The following is a 23,460-nucleotide window of genomic DNA, read 5'->3' as shown; positions in this document are numbered from 1 at the left end:
CCAACTTCACTAATTCCCACTGTATCTAACTTTAACCTATCCATTTCCCTTTTTAAATCTTCTAACCTGCTTGCCCGATTAAGGGATCTGACATTCCACGCTCCGATCCGTAGAACGCCAGTTTTCTTTCTCCTGATAACGACGTCCTCCTGAGTAGTCCCCGCCCGGAGATCCGAATGGGGGACTATTTTACCTCGGAATATTTTACCCAAGAGGACGCCATCATCATTTAACCATACAGTAAAGCTGCATGCCCTTGGGAAAAATTGCGGCTGTAGTTTCTCCTTGCTTTCAGCAAATTAGCGGATATGATTTCTATTGCACTGGCGACAGTACGACAGGCTTATCCTGCAGTAGCAGATTGATGGCAAATGTTTTCTAAAAGTAGAATTTTTTTCGTTCGTTCACGTCTATAACACATTTCAAAACTTCAAAAGCGTTTTTTCTCGGAATATGATTTCTTAAAACGACAGGCAGCGTAACTCCAACAATTTTCAATCTTTTCATTTTAAAATTTAACCACGAGTTTGAAATAACATTTGTAAGTGAACCACGCAGGTGATTTTGGATTAGTTAATTTAAACAATAGTGATTAACAAACTACTGTCCTTTTTTGGTGATATTTAACGACTTTACTCAAACACTCGCCAATTACATAAAGATCAATATTTCTAAGATCCGCTGCTTGGTTCGCTAGCTACACTCACGTAGATTACATAGATCTTCCTTTCCTTCTTCCCAGATTTAAATTGGAACCGGTATAGTGCGTGCCGGAGATCACCTCAAATCCCAAATCCCTCGGGAGAATTAATGCAATGTCACAGTTTCGTAAAATCTTCCTACAAAAATTGTTTGTAATATACTTAAATATATTCTCTGTAACTTGCCCAAATATTATTTCTCTGTGGCCTTTCCTTCTACACAAAAAACTATGAAGTAAACTTTTTTAGGTCGTTACAGTGATGTTACCCCTTAATACCACAGTGTTCCCGGTCCGCTGGACCCTCTGGCCGCAGCCAGCCGCCTTGCCTGTGGCGGTGGCAGCTGCAGTGCCGGAAGTCGCCTGCGGGAAACCCGAGGCTGACGCCGAACGGCGCGGCGCGGCCACAGGCAAGGCGACGCCGGGCCCAGCCTTGGCCGGAGGATCAGCGAGGAATGTGTTTACGCGCGCCGCCTGCTGGCTGGAACTGCACGGGCGTCTCCCACTGCTGCCAACCGTCGCCGAGCCAACCTCTTTCGCCGCCGAGGTGCCTGCGAGGGGCGCCGAGCCTTAGCTCAAACGTCGGGACCACATTCGTACCGAATGGCAACGACGCGTAGGTTCAAATGTGACTAGAGCCAGCTTCAGCTCTCGATTCGACATTATAGCCTGCTTACAAAAGTGAAACGTGTGTTGAATGGAGCGCATTTTCAGTCTGTGGAACAGGTAAAACAGTTGAACCGCGTAACAGCTGATGAACTACACTATTGCTTTGAACAATGGAAGGTACGTGTGCAGTGGTGTGCAGAGTAGGAGAATATGCTGAAGGGGACGAAGTTGTAACTTTTCAGTACACCACATTTCCCTCGCGAGTCTCGTCAATTAATTGCCACATCTCCTATCCTTCGGTGGAGGCAAGGCGTAATCTGACTGCCGAGAGAAGGAAAAGTGGTCATATGGCTCAGAGTTAGTTGATACAAAGTCCGGCATTCCCTGCTTCGTGATCTCAAGACGGCGTCGTGATTGTGAGTACTGTACGGTGCTACATTCAAATCTAGAAACACACACTGGCACTGCCTGTACTATTATACGAGGTGGTAGAGTGGGGGCACTGCTACGCAATATGTCTGCCTACTTCTCATTTACCCTTCCTTCTGGTAACTTTTCTGAGTGACTTGCAGTCGACTGCTAGTAGAGGTAAATGATTGCTGAAACGCCGAAACACTAATCACGACGTTTTACTATGGTTTTTAATTACTTCCTGGGTCATTGCCCTCGCAATCCGAAATGCTGCCGAGTACTCTCCCAAGTCGTGAACTAGCGTCTCAGGTCTGCCGAGTGAGTGCTAGCCAAGCGAGAATCGTCGTTGTACCAACAAACTGGATGTGATAATATATTTTGAAGCGTATACATCAGCGATACAGTCGATCACAGTCACGATGTAGTCCACTCAATTCGGGATGCTATACCGGGTTCAAAACTTGCCAATTGGTTGTGACGTAAACACGTCGCTCTGGAGACAAACCATTGTGACAGTTTCATTCGGAGACTACTCTCTGTGGTGAATAAAACTAGGTTACTCTACTGGAGGTCAGTACCAATTAACAACCTAGATAATCTCTGCAGCGTGGGTAAGAAATGATATAAAGGATTCCAGTCCTGTTGCATGCACGAGAATAGAAAGAAAACTTTACACACCGTGGGTTTCACAGCAAACTAAGAACCAATCCGAACAATTTATACGATTCATGTTGGGATGTCATTTTGACCACATAAATCTCTTTTCCAATGCTGTGGTATTTCCCATCTTTTCTTCCCAACAGCAATTCCAGATTTAATTCCCCTTGCGACTTTACGATGGTAAGTTGGCAACTTTGTAATAAAAGCTGGCCGTAACATTATCGCAACAGCACTGTCTAATGAGGAGCATGTGATGGTAAATTACGCTGCAGTGGAGCGTATCTGTAATCTGGCCGGCCGGGGTGGCAGAACGGTTCCACGAGCTACGGTCTGGAACCGCGCGACCGTTACGGTCGCAGGTTCGAATCCTGCCTCGGGCATGGATGTGTGTGATGCCCTTAGGTTACTTAGATTTAAGTAGTTCTAAGGTCTAGGGGACTGATGACCTTGGAAGTTAAGTCCCATAGTGCTGAGAGCCATTTTTTTTTTTTTTTTTTGTAATCTGTGGAGAGGAAACTGGGATTTGTTTCGGACATAATGCGAAATACGGCCGGTAGGTGGAGTAGGATTTGATTTGGATAAAAAGGGTGAAAAGCTGATACATATCATTGAAATGGCAATGAATAAAACAATACCAATAACAACGAAGGAGAGAAAATTTATACAATTGGGTACAGAAGATTTATCTTCAAAGAAAAGAGAGGAGAAACACTGAATGACCACAAATAATTAATGACATAAATAAAAGTGACGTGTTGAGCTGCGTGTGATGTGGTTATGAGCGTTGTAGAGGACCAGGACTTATACCTTCTCACACTTTCTGCGGAATATTGCAGTACATCGACTTAATGACAACGGAAGGCTGGAGTCTCGCTGTCGTTCCAGCGTATACCCTTACTGATGTAAGGGGGGCAACTTCATTGTCTGAAGAAAGTAGAATGCTAATGGCGGCGCAGTGTGATACCGTGTGAAAGTACGCAGAGCAGTTTTAAAGTTATGGAACTCGAACATTTTAACCTCTTCAAGCTCTTCTTGACTCCATGAACACAAAGCTAATGCCAAAGCCCATAATCCTATAGGAATGCATTTTTGAGGTAAAGTGCAGTTAAGAAAGGACTGAGTTCTTTACTAACAATTAACAAATAGTTACTAAGATGGCATAGTTAGTAATTAATGAATTGCCTGCCTATTGTTATTTATTTCGATATAGGTTGCAAATAAAATTATACATTGAGGTGACGAAACTCATGCAATAATGGTACGCATACATACAGACGGCGATGTGTCGCGTACACAAAGTATAAAAAGGGCGGTGCGTTGACTGTACTCAGGTGATTCATGTGGAAAGGTGGCCGACGTGATTATGCAGCGTGGTGGGAATTAACACACTTTCAACGCGAACTGGTAGATGGAGCGAGACGCGTGGGTCATTCCATTCCGAAAATCGTTAGGAAATTCAATGTTCCGAGATGCACAGCGTCAGAAGTGTGCCGAGAACACCAAAATTCTCACCACGGCCAGCGCAGTGACCGACGGCCTTCACTTAAGGGTCGAGAGTGACGGTGTTTGTGTACAGTTGTCAGTGCTGACAGACGAGGAACACTTCTTGGAATAAACGAAGGAATCAATGTTGGACGTATGACGAACATATCCGTTAGGACAATACGGCGAAATCTGGCATCAACGGGCAGTGGCAGCAGACGAGCGTCACGAGTGTGTGTGTGTGTGTGCTAACATGACGACACCGGCTGCAGCGCCTCTCTCCAGTGCTCGTGACCATATCGGTTGGACCCTAGAGACTGCAAAACCGTGGCCTGGTCAGATGAGACACAGTTTCAGTTGGTACGAGCTGGCAGTAGGGTTCGAGTGTGGCAGAAATCCCAGGAACCCATGGAGCCAACTTGTCAACAAGCTACCGTGCAAGCTGGTTATGACTCCATAATGGTGTTGGTTGTGTTTACATGGAATGTACTGGGTTATCCGGTCCCACTGAACCGATAGACTGGAAATGGTTGTGTTCAGCTCACTGGAGACCACTTGCAGCCAAACTACGATGGAATTTTTATGGATTATATTGACCTGTTACGTCATTGTAGAATAACAGTTATTACAAGAATCTGAAGTTACCGTCTGATTTAGTTTCTATTTAGCAGACCTATATATACATATTAGATTAATAATTAAGAAAATGTTAGTCCTCCAAACTGCAATCTGTTACCATTCCAACCACGGCCATGTGCCCGCTCAACGTATTCCACGGTACGTGGCGGCGCGCCTTTCCTTTCCCAAGTGTTCGCTCAGCTCCACGCATTCCACGTCTTAGCGACGTCGACTTTGCTGTGATAAAATTTATGCATGTCATAAAGTGAAGATATCAGACACAGGCATTCCGCCGGCCTTGTGTTCAACAGCCGCCGTCTGTGTAAAGTCTCACAAGCTCAGGCTAGTATTCGCAGCCAAATGATGAAGAACGCTGCTTTCGCCTTTTAATGAAACTTTAAACTTGGTTGAAATCTGCTTTGTTGTTGTGTGAAATAGGCGTACTGCGCACAATGCGTAAATTTCAACGTTTACTATACTTTTTGAGGACTTTGATACTACACTAATAGTTCTTTGGGTATCTGCTCTGTCCTGAAAGTTGCAACTATCACCCTTTCTTTTCATTTCTGGGTAATTTATTTACCGTGCAAGTATTTTGAAACTATGTGACCAACATTAGACAAGGAACAAAGTACATTTTTAATGATGTGTTCTGCATCTTCTGGTAATGAAGCATAGTACCCAACCTATCTCTTAACCATGAAGAGAGAAACTGCAATAGAACACAGTGTTGTGGCTGAACTCATTAGAAACGAAGCGCTAAAGCAGATGGACTTGAGTAACAAAAAATGCACATAATCATAGTTAAGAAATAACGCTCTCGCCATAAATAAGTAATTTCTATAAGCAACTGGAGAACTAAATCGATAAAAGAAATGGAAATTTTAACCTCACTCCTATTTAACCGCTGTGCGACATAAGTAGACAAAACAGCAACGTCGTAAGATGGTTCACTATTACCTTTCTCCATGGTGTATTGTTAATGTATTAGATATGTAAACGTACAGTGAGAAAAACGTTTTTGCTGGAATTTTGTCGGTGTGGATGTGTATTAGACGGAACAAACGGAAAGGGTAGAACCAGGTGGCAATGCATACCCTACTTCTTTCGCGAAACACAAGCTTACACCCATATCTACTAAACGTAAAAAGTTCCTTTTAGTTTCAGTTCATGTGGAGAAGTCTGATGCTGCAGGAGTTTAGCATTGTCTCTTACTCTGGTCTTGCTGACCTATTGCTGCTGTAGATAATTCTTTCTCTCGACTAACTGACAAACTTTGACCGCACGCCTGTCTTCGTAAACGATCTTGTCAAACGTTATAGGATAGTATTCCACACAAAGTTGTAAGTCCGTTTGTTGAATGGGGTTGCTTTTAAATGAAAATAATAAATGTGTACCGCTTTTAATCTTTATTTCCTCATACGTACAGGTGCCATCACATACGCCTTTTTGGCAGTGTATAATGGTTTCCATATGTTGAACTAGTGCTTGCAAAACAATTCCTTACCCGCATCCTTAGGATTATTATAGGCAGATCTTCAGAAAAAGAAGCTGAGGCGTGGTGACGGGAGCTGCACAGATGCTTCTTCCTGAAGACGCAGATGCCTGCTGGAGCAACAGAGGGCTGCACTCACATTTTAGGTTCGTAGGGTCTTAGTCGTGCAATGTCCTTGTTTATTTCGTGTAAGACTGGTTTACGTAGGAAACTACCATATGTCTCCGAGTAAAGGCGTCTGGCTATTGGTGATATCGGTCATATGATGTTTTACCTTATGTGTACGTGCCTGTTCCCGTGATATCGGACCTGTGATTGTCACTGTGATGCCACACTGCTCAGCAAACAACTGTCGCCCCGTCAGATTTAGGGTAATTATAGATTTAGGTTAACAATCACATTAATTAATTAGGCACGCGGAGATCGTACACTAAACTTTGGCTTCTCTCTTTCGCTACTATGGGTAATCGCGTCCATGCCTGAAGGCAAGGCTGGGGTTGGGGAGACGGCCCACCCCCGTAGCTACCAGGAAAAAGAAAAAAATATACTGCTGTCACGTGTTTTTATTTCAAGAAAAAGTTTTTAAAGTCGGTATTACGCAGGTTTTTAACAGCGTCGGAACTGGAACTTTTTTATTGTTACTTACAAGACCCCATACGTCTTTCAAAATATTAAAAATAGACCATATCCCCAGGTCTAGCCCCCCTCCCCTTCCATACAAACAATCGTACGGGCTGCTTTGTGTGGAATGAATAATACTGGATCACTGCCCAGGCTTGAGGCTTAGAAAATGTAACACGGTGAAACTGTGGCGTACAGAACTGTATTACTGTAACATACGCCTTCATGGTAATATACTTAAACCACGAATATGAGTGAATCACTATGTAAAAACAGCAGTTGGAGTCCTTGAGGTGAAAAAACTTTTGTCAAAGAATCCTGCCGGAAAGAAGAGACTTGAATACAGTTGATAAGTGCTACACTGAGCTGCAAGGCGTGTGGGTGTTTTATGGAAACTTTCAGCATTATCGACTGGAGTAGAAGTAGATGATGTGCGCACTGCATGTGGGGACTTTAAGGGTATCAGCAACCTGGTGCCTTACGACGAACACTGCGAAGACGACGCTGGTTACAGTATATAATTTAACCGTTCAGTGGGACAATATTGTCTGAAAGTATGACTGCAATAGAAACAGGAGCACATGCAGGCTCTGTTCTTAAAAGAGGAATTCTAACTAACTACGACAAAGCTCATGAATAACAAGCTCTTCGTATAGGCAATAATCGCGGCGAACTTCTCAAAACGAGAGAAAATCAAACGAAAGGCCGGTAATGCACTCTCGCGTGTACACTGATGAGGCAAAACACAGCGACCGCAGCCGACCGCGACTTCAACGCCTCCTACCGGCGTTGCGGGCACGTGACGCGGCAAGGAGTGGGTACAGGCGGAGCACAGGCGTGTGAGCAATCACTCAAGCGACGATACGGGCCGCAGGCGCGGTGTTCACTGGCATAAGGGCGAGTGTCTTGTGGTACGACATCTCCGAAAGAACATCTCGGAAACGGCTTAACTGATAGGCTGTCTGAAGCATCTAGATCTACATCTACATGGTCACTCTGCAATTCGCACTCAAGTGCCTGGCAGAGGGTTCGTCGAACCATTTTCATACTACTTCTCAACCATTCCAATCTCGAATGGCGCGTGAGAAAAAGGAACACCTAAATCTTTCCGTTCGAACTCTGATTTCTCTTATTTTATCATTATGAGCATTTCTCCTTACGTAGCTGGGTGTCAACAAAATATTTTCGCATTCGGAAGAGAATGTTGGTGATTGAAATTTCGTAAATAGGGCTCGACGCCTATGTTTCACTGACTGCCACCCCAACTCGCGTATCTTATCAATTACACTCTCACCTCTATTGCGCGATGACACGAAACGAGCTGCCCTTCTTTGCACTTTTTCGATGTCCTCCGTCAACCGCACCTGGTAAGGATCCCAAGCCGCGCAGCAATATTCCAGCAGAGGACGAACAAGTGTTCTGCCAACAAAGCGCAGTCTTTGTTTCGCCTTCCCCACAATATTATCTCTGTGGTCTTTTTAAGTTGCTCGTAATTGTAATTCTTACGTATTTAGTCGAATTGACAGCCCTTAGATTTGTGCGATTTACCGTATACCCAAAATTTATCGGATTTCTTTTAGTACCCCTGTGGATGACCTCGCACTTTTCTTTGTTTAGTGGCAATTCCCACTTTTCGCACCATACACAAATTCTCTCTAGACCATTTTGTAACTGGAATTGATCGTCTGATGATTTTACTGGACGGTAAATTACAGCGTCATCTGCAGACAATCTAAGGGCGCTGCTCAGATTATCGATCATTTATGTAAATCAGGAAAAGCAGAGGGACTATGACACTACCTAGCGGAACGCCAGGTATCACTTCTGTTCTACTCGATGATTTATCGTCTATCGCTACGAACTGTGGCGCCTCTGAGACGAAATCGCGAAACCAGCCACACAACTGAGACGATACTCCATATGCACGCAATTTGATTAATAGTCGCTTGTGAGGAACGGTATCAAAAGCCTTCTGGAAATCTAGGAATATGTAATCGATCTGAGATCCCTTGTCGACAGCATTCATTACTTTATGGGAATAAAGAGCTAGCTGTGTTGCAGAAGAACGATATTTCCTGAATCCGTGTTCGGTATGTATCAATAAATCATTTTCTTCAAGGTGATTCATAATGTTCGAGTACAGTATATCTCCAAAATCCTACTGCAAGTTGAGGTCAGTGATACGGGTCTGTAATTCAACCGTTTACTCCTGTTTCCTTTGTTTAATATTGGTGTGACCTGTGCTACTTTCCAGTCTTTAGGAACACACCTTTCGTCAAGTGAGCGGTTGCATATGGTTGCTAAGAAGGGCGCTATTGTGTCTGCATACTCTGAAAGGAACCTGATTGGTATACCATCTGGACAGGAAGACTTCCCTTTCTTAAGTGATTTGAGTTGTTTTGCAACACCTAAGATATCTACTTTTATGTCACTCATGTTAACAGCTGTTCTGGTTTCGAATTTAGGAATATTTACTTCGTCTTCTTTCGTGAAGGAATTACGGACATCTGTATTTAGTAACTCCGCTTTAGTGGCGTCATCATCGGTAACATTTCCATCGCTATCGCGCAGTGACGGTATTGACTGTTTTTTGCCAGCTGTGTACATACGACCAGAATCTCTTTGGGTTTTCTACCATACTTTGGGACAATGTTTCATTGTGTAAATTATTAAAAGCATCTCGCGTAGACGTCCGCACTAAATTTCGAGCTTCCGTGAAACTTAGCCAATCTTGGGGATTTTGCGTGTTTCTGAATTTGGTATGATTGTTTCGTTGCTTCTGCAACAGTGTTCTAATGTGTTTTGTGTACCATGGTGGATCAGTCCCGTCTTTTTGCGGTTTGAATCTATCTATTGCTGATGATACTGCATCTTTGAATTTGAGCCATATCTGGTCTACACTTACATAATTAGCTTGCAAGGGATGGAGACACTCCCTTAGGAAGGCAACAAGCGAATTTTTATCTGTTGTTTAACACAGATATATTTTGCGTTTCTTTTTCGTGGTTTTGGTTGATATGGTTTTGAGCGTCGCTACAATGACCTTGCGTTACCTAATCCCTGTATCCGTCATGACTGTCTCTATTAGATCAGCATTATTTGTGGCTAAGAGCTCAAGTGTGTTTTCGCTACCATTTACAATTCGTGTGGGCTCATGAACCAACTGTTCAAAGTAATTCTCAGAGAAACCATTTAGTACAATTTCGGAAGATGTCTTCCTACCAACGGCTTTGAACATGTATTTTCGCCAACAAACCGAGGGTAGATTGAAGTCTCCACCAATTATGCCATCTATGCAATGTTGTTGAAAGGCGGTAGAACCACGAGTAGGTCACGAGGTCTGGCACATGCACGACTCATCGTAGAACATGGAGGTCGGAGGCTTGCCTGATCTGCGGAACAGGACAGTCGGTGATCTGTGGCAGGTGTGAGGACAGCGTTCGCCGCTGGTGCACGCACAAGCGGCTCGGAGTTCAGCGGTCAGTGCACACCGGGCTCCGCACCATACCACCCCTACGTGATCCCGACGCTGGTTGCAGTCGGCACGAGATCTTAGAGATCGTACCGTGTTGCCTGCACGGATGAATCACGTCTCGTGCTACACAAGTTCTCAGACCGTGACTAGACACACCGCCTGCGCCTGGATGAAACGTGTTACGAGCAGTGCACGCAGGGTCGTGGCGGCAGGCGGTACTACGCTACAGGGCACGTTCAACACGGCTTCCATGGGCCTGCGACAGTAATCTGAAGCACCGTGCCAGCTGCGGGCTACGTGAACGTTTCTGCAGACCACCGGCTTCCCTTCGTACTTCATGCCTTCCCCGACGACGTGGTACCTCCCAGCAAGGTATGTTTCCATGTCACAAGGCCAGAACCGCGCTACTGTGCTTTGTGGTGCCTGATAGTCGCAAACGCTGATTTGTTTGCCACCATATTTACCTGATTTGAACCCTATCAAAACATATGGGGCACCAACTGGCTATAGCTTCGTGCTCAAAACAAGAAACAGTCTGTAAATTACGCTAATTGTGTGATATGAAAAGCGTTCTACACTGAAAAAAAATGTGGTTGCACGTATACACTTAAGAGGCAGTGAAGATCAACAGCGGTGTTCATTCATCACCATCATTTAGAAGCAAGCGCTTCTGGAACCTCTTGCGTAGCGTAGGCATTTCACTACGTGTTACACATTTAATGACCTTGAACAGTTGTTATTTACCGTCAGCGATTGCCTCACAGGGTAATATTGTTTTGTAACTATTTCGTCAGTTATTGCAGTTTTTAAATACACGTCATTGGCCTCTACCAGATTTATTTCGTTCTACATATCATACATTTCTATAACCATTTACGTAAGTTAGGCGTTCCACTACTGCTCATGACTGTTATTGTGTTAAACACTGTTTCAGCCCTTTTCTGCGATATTCATGGCACACAACGATTTTACGAGGGTAATCGCAAAAGTAAGGTCTCTTATTTTTTTATAAGTACATAGGCCTGTTTATTTCTACAATGGTTTACATCAGTTTACAGCTTGAACATTTAGCAATTTTTCGACATAATCACCATTTCTGTCGATGCATTTTTGTAGACGCTGTAGCAGTTTTTGTATGCCCATGTCATACTAGCTCGCCGCCGTCCTGTTCCGGAAGTTATGAACCTCTTCTTTCACCTGGTCGTCGGAACTGAATCGCTTTCCGGCCAAGTGTTCTTTTAACCTAGGGAACAGGTGATAGTCACTGAGCGCCTAGTCAGGACTATAGGGTGGGAGGGTGATTATGATCCACTGAAACTGTTGCAGGAGAGCAACGGTTTCCCAAGCGATGTTTGGGCGAGCGTTGTCATGGGGAATGTGTACGCCTTTGCTCAACATTCCTCTTCTTCGGTTCTGAATTGCCCGTTTTCGTTTTTTCAGAGTCTCAGTATTTGTCAGCGTTAATTGTGGCCACAGTGGGCATAAAGTCGACCAATAATACCCCTTTCCGATACCAAAAAACGGTTGTCACGACTTTACCGGCAGACTGTGTTTGTTTGAATTTCCGCGGCTTTGGCGGAGAAGGATGCCGCCACTGGCGTGATTGTTGCTCCGTCTCAGGCGTGAAGTGGTATGCCCAGGTTTCGTCACCCGTGACAATTGAGTCCAGAAAGTTGTCCTGTTCGGTTCAAATGGTTCAAATGGCTCTGAGCACTATGGGACTTAACATCTGTGGTCATCAGTCCCCTAGAACTTAGAACTACTTAAACCTAACTAACCTGAGGACATCACACACATCCATGCCCGAGGCAGGATTCGAACCTGCGACCGTAGCAGCCGCGCGGCTCCTGACTGAGCGCCTAGTGTCCTGTTCGGCTGCCAGGCGGTGAAGAAATGCGCGGGAAGCATCAACTCGTTGCCGCATGTGGTCCTCAGTCAGAATGCGTGGCACCCATCTTGCGCACACCTTCCGGTAGTTCAATGGTTCCGTTAAAATTCTGTGAGCGGTGCTTCGGGAAACCTCAGGTGCCAACGTGCAGAGATCATCCAGGGTGATCCGCCGATCTTCACGCATGCTTTGCTCAATCTTCAACACTGTCTCCTCAGAAATTGACGGTCTCCCGCTCCTTTGTTCGTCGTGAATTTCGGTCCGACCAGCTGCAAACTCTCTACAGCAGTTACGAACAATTTTGACATCCATGTACGATTCACCATACACTTCCGTCAATTGGCGATGGATTTTAATCGGCGCAGTGCGCTTTGCGTTCAAAAACCGAATAACTGCACGCAATTCGCACTTGGCGGTAACATCCAACGGGAGCTCCATTCTCAACGGCTGCCGAGCCAAGACTGAGCGCCTCAGAGCGGCGTGCACATGTTAACACACAGCGCGTGAAGCATTCTTCATTACAGTGTGACCAACTGCCACACAAACAGAGCTCTGTACTTATAAAAAAATAGGAGACCTTACTTTTGGGATTACTCTCGTATGTACACGTTAACATAGATGTCACATAGACTTGGGGTATTTTATGGCTGTACAACTGACGCATATTATTTGCCGTCAGTGATTGATTTTTAGGGCAAGATTGTATATTTATTGTTTATGCTGAGTGATTATATTCTCACTATGTTTGGAGCGTACTATGACACATAGTAATTCATTCCGGGGGGGGGGGGAGGTGCAGACAAGACAGATAGTCTGGCGAAATACTTCTCAACATGTTTTCTGAAAATTGTCTTGAGGAGCTAGCTCGGCAGCTCACACAAACACGTCGGACGTTTTCGACAATCTTAGCTACAAGAGTTATAAATCAGTCAAGAAGGCTAGAGAGTGTTTCTGTTAGATAGAGCATAGAAGCACTGTAAGTAGGCTGTTTAGGTTTTTTTATTGGTGACGCCACCTCTGTATGAAAATCACTGGTTGTGCTGTGTGCAGTCTGTGGCTGCTTTGCATTGTTGTAATACTCGCCATTGTAGTGTTAGGCAGCTGGCTGTGAACAGCGCGTAGCGTTGCGCAGTTGGAGGTGAGCCGCCAGCAGTGGTGGATGTGGGGAGAGAGATGGCGGAGTTTTGAAATTTGTCATGAACTGCTATATTTATATATGATGATATCAAGGTAAATACATTGTTTGTTCTCTACTAATATCTTTCATTTGCTAACTATCCCTATCAGTAGTTAGTGCCTTCCATAGTTTGAATCTTTTATTTAGCTGGCAGTAGTGGCGCTCGCTGTATTGCAGTAGCTTGAGCAGCGAAGATTTTTGTGAGGTAAGTGATTTGTGAAAGGTATAGTTTAATGTTAGTCAGGGCCATTCTTTTGTAGGGAATTTTAAAAGTCAGATTGCGTTGCGCTAACAAAATATTGTGTGTCAGTTTAAGCACAGTTATGTATAGTTGTTCAAAGTTAGACTCATTGGAACAAACTCTGGAACAAACACGTGAAGACTTAACTACTGAGTTACATAACATTGAATCGAAATGTCAAAAAGTCTGTAATGACGTAAAAACACAAATTTGTGAGCATTTTCAACCTATTTTTTCGCGGCATGAAAATGCATTACAGAATCACGAAGCAGCCATAAAAGAACTGCAAACCACTGTTCATGAAAATCATGAGACCTTGTGGGCTAAAATTGACTCAGTTGCATCTACCGATTCGGTTACGCAACTTGCAAGAACTCAGGAAAACTTAAAGGACACAGTAGATACCCTGAAAATTGGTTCAGAAAGACACATGGAGGAAATAAGTACACTATCGGAGAAAGTAGCCGCACTTTCGGATCAGGTCACTAACTTATCAACAAAGGTAGATGATAATCTGAATGACACAAGACCCGTAGCCTTCACTGACACAGAAGAGTATGAACAAATTAGAAAATTCAAACAGAATCAAAATCAAATCAATACACAGTACAAAAGAGAAATCCGGGAAGTACAAGATCAGCTGACACAGGTAATACAAGAATTACGTATTTCAGAGGATACTCGCGCCCCAATACGGGAAGAGGGACACAGAACTACGGAACAGCCACAATATAATAACACAGGGCATTTCGGAAGTTATGAAAGAAATTGGCAAGGCGCATTGGATTTTGAGATGGAACCGCCGAAACGAAGTAACAATGACCGACATGCGACTCGCCGACATGACGATTTTGACTATAAGCTGTTCATTACTACACGTAAATTCAAAACATTTAAGAATTCTGGCAACGACATTCATCCACAAGCATGGCTCCATCAATTCTCTCATTGTTTTCCTCCCAACTGGTCGTTAGAACACAGATTAGAATTTATGTGTGGCTACTTGGAGAATGAACCAGCTGTAAGAATGCGATCGGTAATTCACGATTGCCACAGTGAAGGAGAGTTTTACCATGCCTTCCTCTCAGCATATTGGTCTCAAGCCACACAAGACCGGGTAAAACATAGCATCATAATGATGAAACGTTTCGAACACTCTGAATTTTCCAGTCTTATGAAATATTTTGAAGACATGTTGCATAAGAATCAGTATCTTTCAAACCCATACAGCCCCTCAGAACTCATCCGCATTTGCTTAATCAAATTACCTGAACATTTACGACATATTATTTTAGCAGGACGTTGCAAAGACGACATTGAAGCTTTTCAGGGACTCCTACAAGAATTAGAAATTGACACAGACAGTCGCCGGATGCGAAAACAGGAAAACAATCACTACAGGTCACATACGTCACAATTCCGTGACGACAGAAACAATAACTGGACACGAAAAGGCTATTCTTACAACGCAAATCGTGACCAAAACAGACACCACCCATATGACAACCACTGGCAGAGTAATAATAGTTACAGAGAAAGATCGCATTTCCGTAGTAATGACTATCACAGAGACAATCACAGGAACAGACAATATGGGAACCAAAACAATTATTATCAAGGGAGGCAGAATAACTTCAGACGCAACAGTTCGGCGCACAGTTACGATTCAGGGAGAAATTCTCCACCACGTGACGGACAAGGAAGAAACTACGGAACCTACCGACATGACGACAGACGATATACTCGTAACGACAGACCTGAATTGCATCAGAACTGGCGGGATTCAAACAGAGCAGGGCACTTTCGACAACGTGAATTTGTAGAAGCTAGGTCTCCTAATTCCAAATAACGACGCGCGTCAACATAGGGACAGACAATGACTCGCACCGCAGGCAGCCGCTTGCGCCGGCTGGCTCAGAGAAAAATAACATAGACGCTAACCTTGAGAAAAATTCCAGTATTCTTTACCGACGTATACGACATGATAATTCCGTTGAAGCTCGAGCTTTGCATAGTAGGAAGAGTAAAGGTTTACACCACATTTCACATGTAAAACCGTTTATTGAAAGATAATCTGCTTTTTCACTTTGTCTTTGCCATAAAACTTTTCAATTGACGCTACTAGTAGGCTTTGTCAGACTTAGAATCTGTTAATATGCAACAATGTTTGAAGCTAAATATCCAGTCAACAACCAAGAGAACTTATTGAAACAGAAATGACGAATGCATTGTTATAGTGAACAGACGTCACAGTGTTATTGTGTGTGTGCATTCTTGCTTGTTAGTTGCACGATTACGTAACGACTATAAGGCTCACATACTTAGAACATTTACCAGTACTGCTAATGAGATTTTAGTGCAACATTTTGGTTTACTTGAAAATACATTCTTGGTTTAAAGTACTTTCTGTGAGATACCAGAGGACACAGTGGTTAGTTTATGTGACAGCTACACGATGTTATCACGACGCTACTAATGCGTGACAATTTACAATGTTGCTTTTGCGGTGTATCTGTTTTATATCTGCACAGTTTTTTCTGAATTCTTCTATAAAGTGAGACATGTTTTAGTGGTGACTATTGTGGTATAGCTACAAGGAAACAGCCTTTTCTGTAGCACAACAATACGTTACAGCACAGTACTTTCTTCATCACGGCAATAAGCGTAATAACTAAGACATTTATACGCAAAGCATTTCATCTGTAACGTTACAGTACAGTACTTTCTTCATCACGGCAATAAGCGTAATAACTAAGACATTTATACGCAAGGCATTTCACTTTTGTGTATTATGAGGTAAGTACATTGACTTCTGCATAACTTAGCTTTCGGAGGACGATAACTACGACACTTCCACACAGATTATGTTGCAACAAGACGCACATTTAGCGCTACAGTACACGTATTTGAGTGATTAATTTTGTACTTAAAACATTTATTTTTAAAGATATTTGAAGTACAATAATACAAAGGTTTTCCGTAATACATTTCATTCCATTGCTGTAATCTGTAACACCTGAGGGTATAATTACATTAAACCTCAGGGGGGTACACGCCTACTTTGTGTACCATGTGTTTGGCAAGCACAAGGAGCCCTAGCTAATATGGTATTTGCTTATACAACTTTACACATCGGTACCATATTTCTCTAACACAGAATTACACAGCTATCTGGTTATTTACCTGAGAGAGACAAACATTTATTTTACTACATCACTGACAGACGTTTACGTAATTACACCGCTGGATAACTTCACACTTACAAAATTGTATGTTGTTTGTACTTTGTGAACTGTTCATATATTTTCGGAACCATTGTGATACTATGAGAGCTTTGAATGATGTATTTGGTATGGATTCATGATTTTTGAAGTACGTTTGAGGCAGATGACACTTTTGACATGAGCAGAGAATTTTTTTAATTATTGGAGGAAGCTACGACGATTTTGAGATTTGACTGAGGTGTTATGATGTTATTATTACGATGACGATGTGTATTATGCTGCTGAGGTATGTTTATGATTAATAGGCTGATGCTATATGAGTTATTTGATTATGCTACTTATCTGTTATGATGCAATATTGAAGAAGTGTCGACGAATAAGGTAAAGAGTAATGAATAGTGGTTAGGGACTCTTGATTTTTGAAAAAGGATGTTGGAAACCGAGAATTGTACTTTAAGAGTTATGAAATGTGTGTGTAAATGCGTGAATGTATCACAATGCCGGCGAAAATTTTTTTGGACACTTTTATATTCATAGGATTTTGTTTCTACACACTTGCAACGCAAATTCTCGACCCGTGAAATTTTGTATATGAGACTGTCTCTGTAGCGGAAACTGCTGTCGTAAATATTTCCATAAGAAAGTGACCACCTGCACGTGCGTCGTCGGCACACAGCTGTGTCAGACACCTGGAGAACAAGCCATTAGTGTGAGTGCCTCGTCAGAAGCACAGGTAGAAAAAAAAAGAAAGGGAAGGCCATTGTCCGCGCTACTGACATCTCCTTGTTGAAAGCATACTGTGGAGCTCGTAATTTATGATATTTACTGAAATGCCTAATGAAACGATGAGAAACATTTCACAGCTATTGCCTTGCTAGTTAAGAAAAATGCCATATGGCTTGCTTTATGTATTTATTTACACATTTTGTTTAATATCAAGTTTCTAGCTTCACTGCAGCATTGGTTAAAATAAAATTTAATATATGTACTAATATAAATATTTTATGCCTACAGATCCAGTAAATAATTTTATGATCTATCCAAAACAAATGAGGGAGCACAAAAAGACATTTCCCTTCACAGGAATTGCATAAATAATTTTTTTTACGATTTGGTAACTTATCTACTAGCGTAAGTTTTTGTGATGCATCACTCTAATGTTAAGATGTGACATAGGTATTAGACATGGCCATTTTAGTGTAATATTTTTTCTGCTTGCGCTATGTAATGTTTAGGTATAAGTTGCTGCTGTTTGCCAGGCATAGTGTTATTGAATTTGACTTTTGCTAATTTATGCTGCTAGCTTTGCCAATTTGCATTTTTTGTCATTGCTGTTTGTGTTAATTTGTTATGTGATGCTGCATTGCCTCGTCCCTTGGTATATATATCTCTGAGCTCAGTAGATTTAAGTTAGCTTAAGAGGGGGTAGACTATATAAGAAACTGACTATGGAGAATAGGTAAAGAATGCAATGCGAAGTTATATGAAAAAGGATTTGGGCCCAAATGAGTATCGTACAATCAGAAATAATTATTTTGAAAGAAATATGAATAGAATACAGGAAGGAGGTATAGATAGGACTTTTTGGGAATAATGATGAATGAAGGGCGATCTCCGAGAAGTAAAGAAAGTTTTGTTTGCAAAATACTGCAGTAAAACAAACCCTGTCCTTTCCTTCTATTATTCCGCTATATGTTTGTGTACCCTTGTGTATTTGTGTTTTTCCTGTCTTTATGTGTTTAGCTGATGAGAGCTATGTTGTAGAATTTTTCTAATACTCTGTTATTTTCTTTGTAAAGATGCTTAGACATTATTTATTCTGTTTTGTTTTAATGCTCATGTGTAAAGTTGATGTTTCAAAAGTTATTCCGATCGTTTATGTATTTACTTATATCATAATTCCTGTAACACTGATGTATATGTTTATTTCTATTCTGTTGTAAAGCCTGTACTACAAATGTTATCTGTATTATTATGTTCTTTAATGATGTATTTTGTACCTTTGTTATTGTATTTTTATGTTACCAAATTGTAATTGTTACCAGTTCTTCAAATTAAGTAACATTTCACTGCACACGTTTCTGTTGGTCATAGTACATGGACAATATGTGAGAAGTAGGGACTGATAGTGTTTGCACGTGTGTTAATAATTCAGCAAGGGACTGGATAACAGCATTGCTGGTTCTAAGGACAATTCCAAACACTTTGTGAGTGCACAAGTGGTGGTTTATGGACTTGCTATATTCTCTGCAAGACTCTTCGATGGTGATTGTGCACCTGCACAGTCGCAACAGATGGCTGCTGGCCATTTCTACAAGGACTACAGTGGGTCTACACCTTTGCTGACTCACCAGTACCATTATTTCCACAAGGCCTGCAGTGGGTCTGCACCTCTGGTGGCCCACCAATACCGTAATCTCTACCAGGACTACAGTGGGTCTGTTCTGTGATGACCTACCTACCAATATTCTTCAAAACGTCGAATGACTCTGCTGTGGGTTTGCTATGTTGTGGCCCATTACCTGTCTGCATGTCAAGAGTCAGCACTGTCTTTCCGTTGGAAGGACAACACTACTTCTTCAAGACTGCATGGAAATCCACTACTTCTATGTGCATTTTCTTTAACTGCTCAGACTTTGAGAAAAACTCTGCATTTTTACTGTGATGAACAATCTGGACTGTCTTTATGGACTGTGAGAAATTTTTAGCTTTTGACCAACATTGTATCAATAAGTGTGTGCATTTGATATCTTTGTTATTGCAATTATGAAAAATTTTTTCAAATCTGTATTGGCCACTGGCCAAAAACATTTGTAAAATTTTTTGTGGGGAGCATGGGGGCTATGTAAGTAGGCTGTTTATATTTTCTTATTGGCAAAGTTATGTAGCGCTCTATATGAAAATCACTGGCTGTGCTGTGTGCAGTCTGTGGCTAGTTTGCATTGTTGTCTGCCATTGTAGAGGGGCAGCTGGATGTTAACAGCGCGTAGCGTTGCGCAGTTGGAGGTGAGCCGCCAGCAGTGGTGGATGTGGGGAGAGAGATGGCGGAGTTTTGAAATTTGTCATGAACTGCTATATTTATATATGATGATATCAAGGTAAATACATTGTTTGTTCTCTACTAATATCTTTCATTTGCTAACTATCCCTATCAGTAGTTAGTGCCTTCCATAGTTTGAATCTTTTATTTAGCTGGCAGTAGTGGCGCTCGCTGTATTGCAGTAGCTTGAGCAGCGAAGATTTTTGTGAGGTAAGTGATTTGTGAAAGGTATAGTTTAATGTTAGTCAGGGCCATTCTTTTGTAGGGAATTTTAAAAGTCAGATTGCGTTGCGCTAACAAAATATTGTGTGTCAGTTTAAGCACAGTTATGTATAGTTGTTCAAAGGGGACGTTACAGCACTTATTAGCATCTCACTTAGGCGATGAATTAGCATCACTTAGCTCCAGTAAGACGGATGCAGAGGAATCATGGGCAAAGTTTAGGCAGATTATAAATCGTGGTCTGGAGAGTTATGTGTCTAGTTAGTGGATAAAGGGAACGCATAAATGACGACAAGGGAAGGTCAGTAGACATTCGTGCGCCTGCGTAAAAATGTATGCACGCAGTATACAACAACTACCATCGTCCTACCTTAGCGAGATCTTGCAGAGAATCCGAGGAAATTCTGGTCTTATGTGAAATCGCTAAGCGGGTCTAAGGCTTCCTTTCAGTCCGTTGTCGACTAGTCTGTTGTGGCAGTTGAAGACAGCAAAACGAAAGCCGAAGTTTTAAATTTCATGTTCATGAAATCGTTCACACAGAGAATCGTACAAACATACCGTCATTTGACCTTCGGACAGACTCCCATATGGATCCCTGGCGTAGAAAAACAACTCAAAGATTTGAAAGTCAATAAAGCACCAGGTCCGGATGAAATACCATTTCGATTTCACAGAAAGTACTCTACGCCATTGGCTCGTTACCTAGCTTGCACTGATCGTGAATCTCTTGCGCAGCACAAGTCCCAAGCGACTGGACAAACACACAGGTGACTCCAGTATATAAGAAGGGTAAAAGAACGGACCCGCAAAATTACATAGCAATATCCATAACTTCTGTTTGCTGGAGAATCCTTGGACATATTCTCAGTTCGAATATAATAAACTTTCTTGAGACTGAGAAGCTTATGTCCACGAATCAACATGGTTTTAGGAAGCATCGCTCGTACGAAACTCAGGTTGCCCTTGTCTCACACGATATACTGCGAGCTAAGGACGAAGGGCTACAGGCAAATTCCATACTTCTAGATTTCCGCAAAGCATTAGACGCTGTGCCCCACTGCAGGTATATGGAATACGTTCCCAGATATGTGAGTGGCTCGAAGACTTCTTAAATAATAGAACCCAGTATGTTGGCCTCGACGACGAGAGTTCATCAGAGACAAGGGTGTCGTCAGGAGTACGCCAGGGAAGTCTGATGGGACCGCTGTTGTTCCTTGTATACATGCATAAATGATTTGGCGGACAGGGTGAGCAGCAATCTGCAGTTGTTTGCTGATGACGTGGCGTACGGTAAGGTGTCGAAGATGAGTGACTGTAGGAAGACACAAGACGACTTAGACAAAATTTCCAGTTGGATGAATTGCAGCTAGGCCACAATGTGGAAAAATGTAAGTTAATGCGGATGAGTAGGAAGATCAAACATGTAATGTTCGGATACAATATTACTAGAGTCCGGCTTCACACAATCAAGTCGTTTAAAAATACGGGCGTGACGTTGCAAAGCGATATGAGGTGGAAGGAGCATCTGAGAACTGTGGTAGGGAAGGCGAATGGTCGGCTTCGATTCATTGGGAGAGTTTTAGGAAAGAGTGGTGCACCTGCAAAGGAGAGCGCATATAGGACGCTGGTGCGACCTATTCTTGAGTACTGCTCGATTGTTTGGGATCCGTATCAGGTCGGATTGAAGGAAGACATCAAAGATATTCAGAGGTTGCTGCGAGATTTGTTACCGATAGATTCGAACAATATGTAAGTGTTACAGAGATGCTTCGTGAACTCAAATAGAAATCCCTGGAGGGAACCGACGTTCTTCTCGAGAAACACTAGTGAGAAAATTTAGAGAACCGGCATCTGAAGCTGACTGCGAAATGATTCTGCTGTCGCCAACATATATTGCGCGTAAGGACCACGAAGATACGATATGAGAAATTAAGGATCATACAGAGGCATGCAGACAGTCGTACTTCCCTCTCTGTATTTGCGAGTGGAACAGGAAAGGAAATGACTAGTAGTGGTACAGTGTACCCTCCGCCACGCACCGTATGGTGGCATGCAGATTATCTGTGTAGGTGTAGATGTAGATGCATGAGGGAAACGACTACAATGTGATTATTAGCATTAAGGTTCATCAGTCAGTCATCAATCATATTTTCCATATTTATCAATATTTTTAGTATTTTCAGTATTTTCCACATTTTTGCATATTATTTGTGTTTTCCATATTTCTTCGATATTTTCCATATTTTTAGATATTTATTTACATTTTTTTCATTTTTTTTCTCCATATTTTATGTGAAAACGTTGAAAGGTTACAAGCCGTCTGACTTGCCTCTTTCCATTTATATGCTAAATTCATCTGGCCCTTGTGATGGTGTGCGATAGTCAGGACCTTTAGTTTCTTCATGCTAAACGTCTCACGACATTTTTAATACTGGGGAATGTAATTTATAAAACTGCAGTCGTTGTCGTTTGAGGCTTGTAATTCCATTCTAAGAATGCGCGAGAAACGCTCAACGCGCACAGAACACCGACAGAGACAGTCGACACCACACGGCATTCAGACGCCTTGTCCCAGCCTGTATGTCAAGGAGACGTCTGACAGGGCTTACGGAAGTCCCCGGCCAGTCTAACTAAGACGGCGTTCGCGACATTCGGTACGGTTTTCCTCCGTGGAAGGCCGACAGTGGTAGTCTCATGCTGGCTGCCATTTAATAATTTATGGCGCGAAATCACTAGTCTTGGAACGTCTGGAGCTACGCAGTCGGAGGAGAAGCCTCGCGGAGTTCCCGTCACATCAGTTAGCCTTTTGGAAATTCAGAAGTTTATAAACAGCGCTCAGATTAACCCATCACCTACTGATGTAAGATGGGTATTGCTACAGCTAATTGCCGAAGAAGTTGTGCTCTGACTGGCCCGCGTCTAGCGACAATCTGTGGTGATAATTTATTAAACATGGAGGTTTTCACGCTATTGGCGGAGACAGCAACATATTTCCTGATTGATGGTTGCATCCAGGACAGCGCAACTAGCAGTCAGGAGTATTGACATACACTACTGGCCATTAAAATTGCTACACCACGAAGATGTGCTACAGACTCGAAATTTAGCCGACAGGAAGAAGATGCTGTGCTATGCAAATGATTAGTTTTTCAGAGCATTCACACAAGGTTGCCGCCGGTGGTGACACCTACAACGTGCTGACATGAGGAAAGTTTACAACCGATTTCTCATACTCAAACAGCAGTTGACCGGCGTTCCCTGGTGAAACGTTCTTGTGATGCCTCGTGTAAGGAGGAGAAATGCGTACCAACACGTTTCCGACTTTGATAAAGATCTGATTGTAGCCTACTGCGACATTGCTGCTCGCGTTTGTCGAGATCCAATGACTGTTAGCAGAATACGGAATCGGTGGGTTCAGGAGGGTAATACGGAACGCCGTGCTGGATCCCAACGGCCTCGTATCACTAGCAGTCGAGATGTCAGGCATCTTATCCGCATGGCTGTAACGGATCGTGCAGCCACGTCTCGATCACTGAGTCAACAAATGGGGACGTTTGCAAGACAAGAACCATCTGCAAAAACAGTTCGACGACGTTT

The sequence above is a fragment of the Schistocerca piceifrons genome, chromosome 7 (assembly GCF_021461385.2).
Source record: "Schistocerca piceifrons isolate TAMUIC-IGC-003096 chromosome 7, iqSchPice1.1, whole genome shotgun sequence".
NCBI classification, from domain to species: domain Eukaryota; kingdom Metazoa; phylum Arthropoda; class Insecta; order Orthoptera; family Acrididae; genus Schistocerca; species Schistocerca piceifrons.
The sequence above is the reverse complement of the archived record's forward strand: the minus strand, read 5'-3'. Positions refer to the sequence as shown.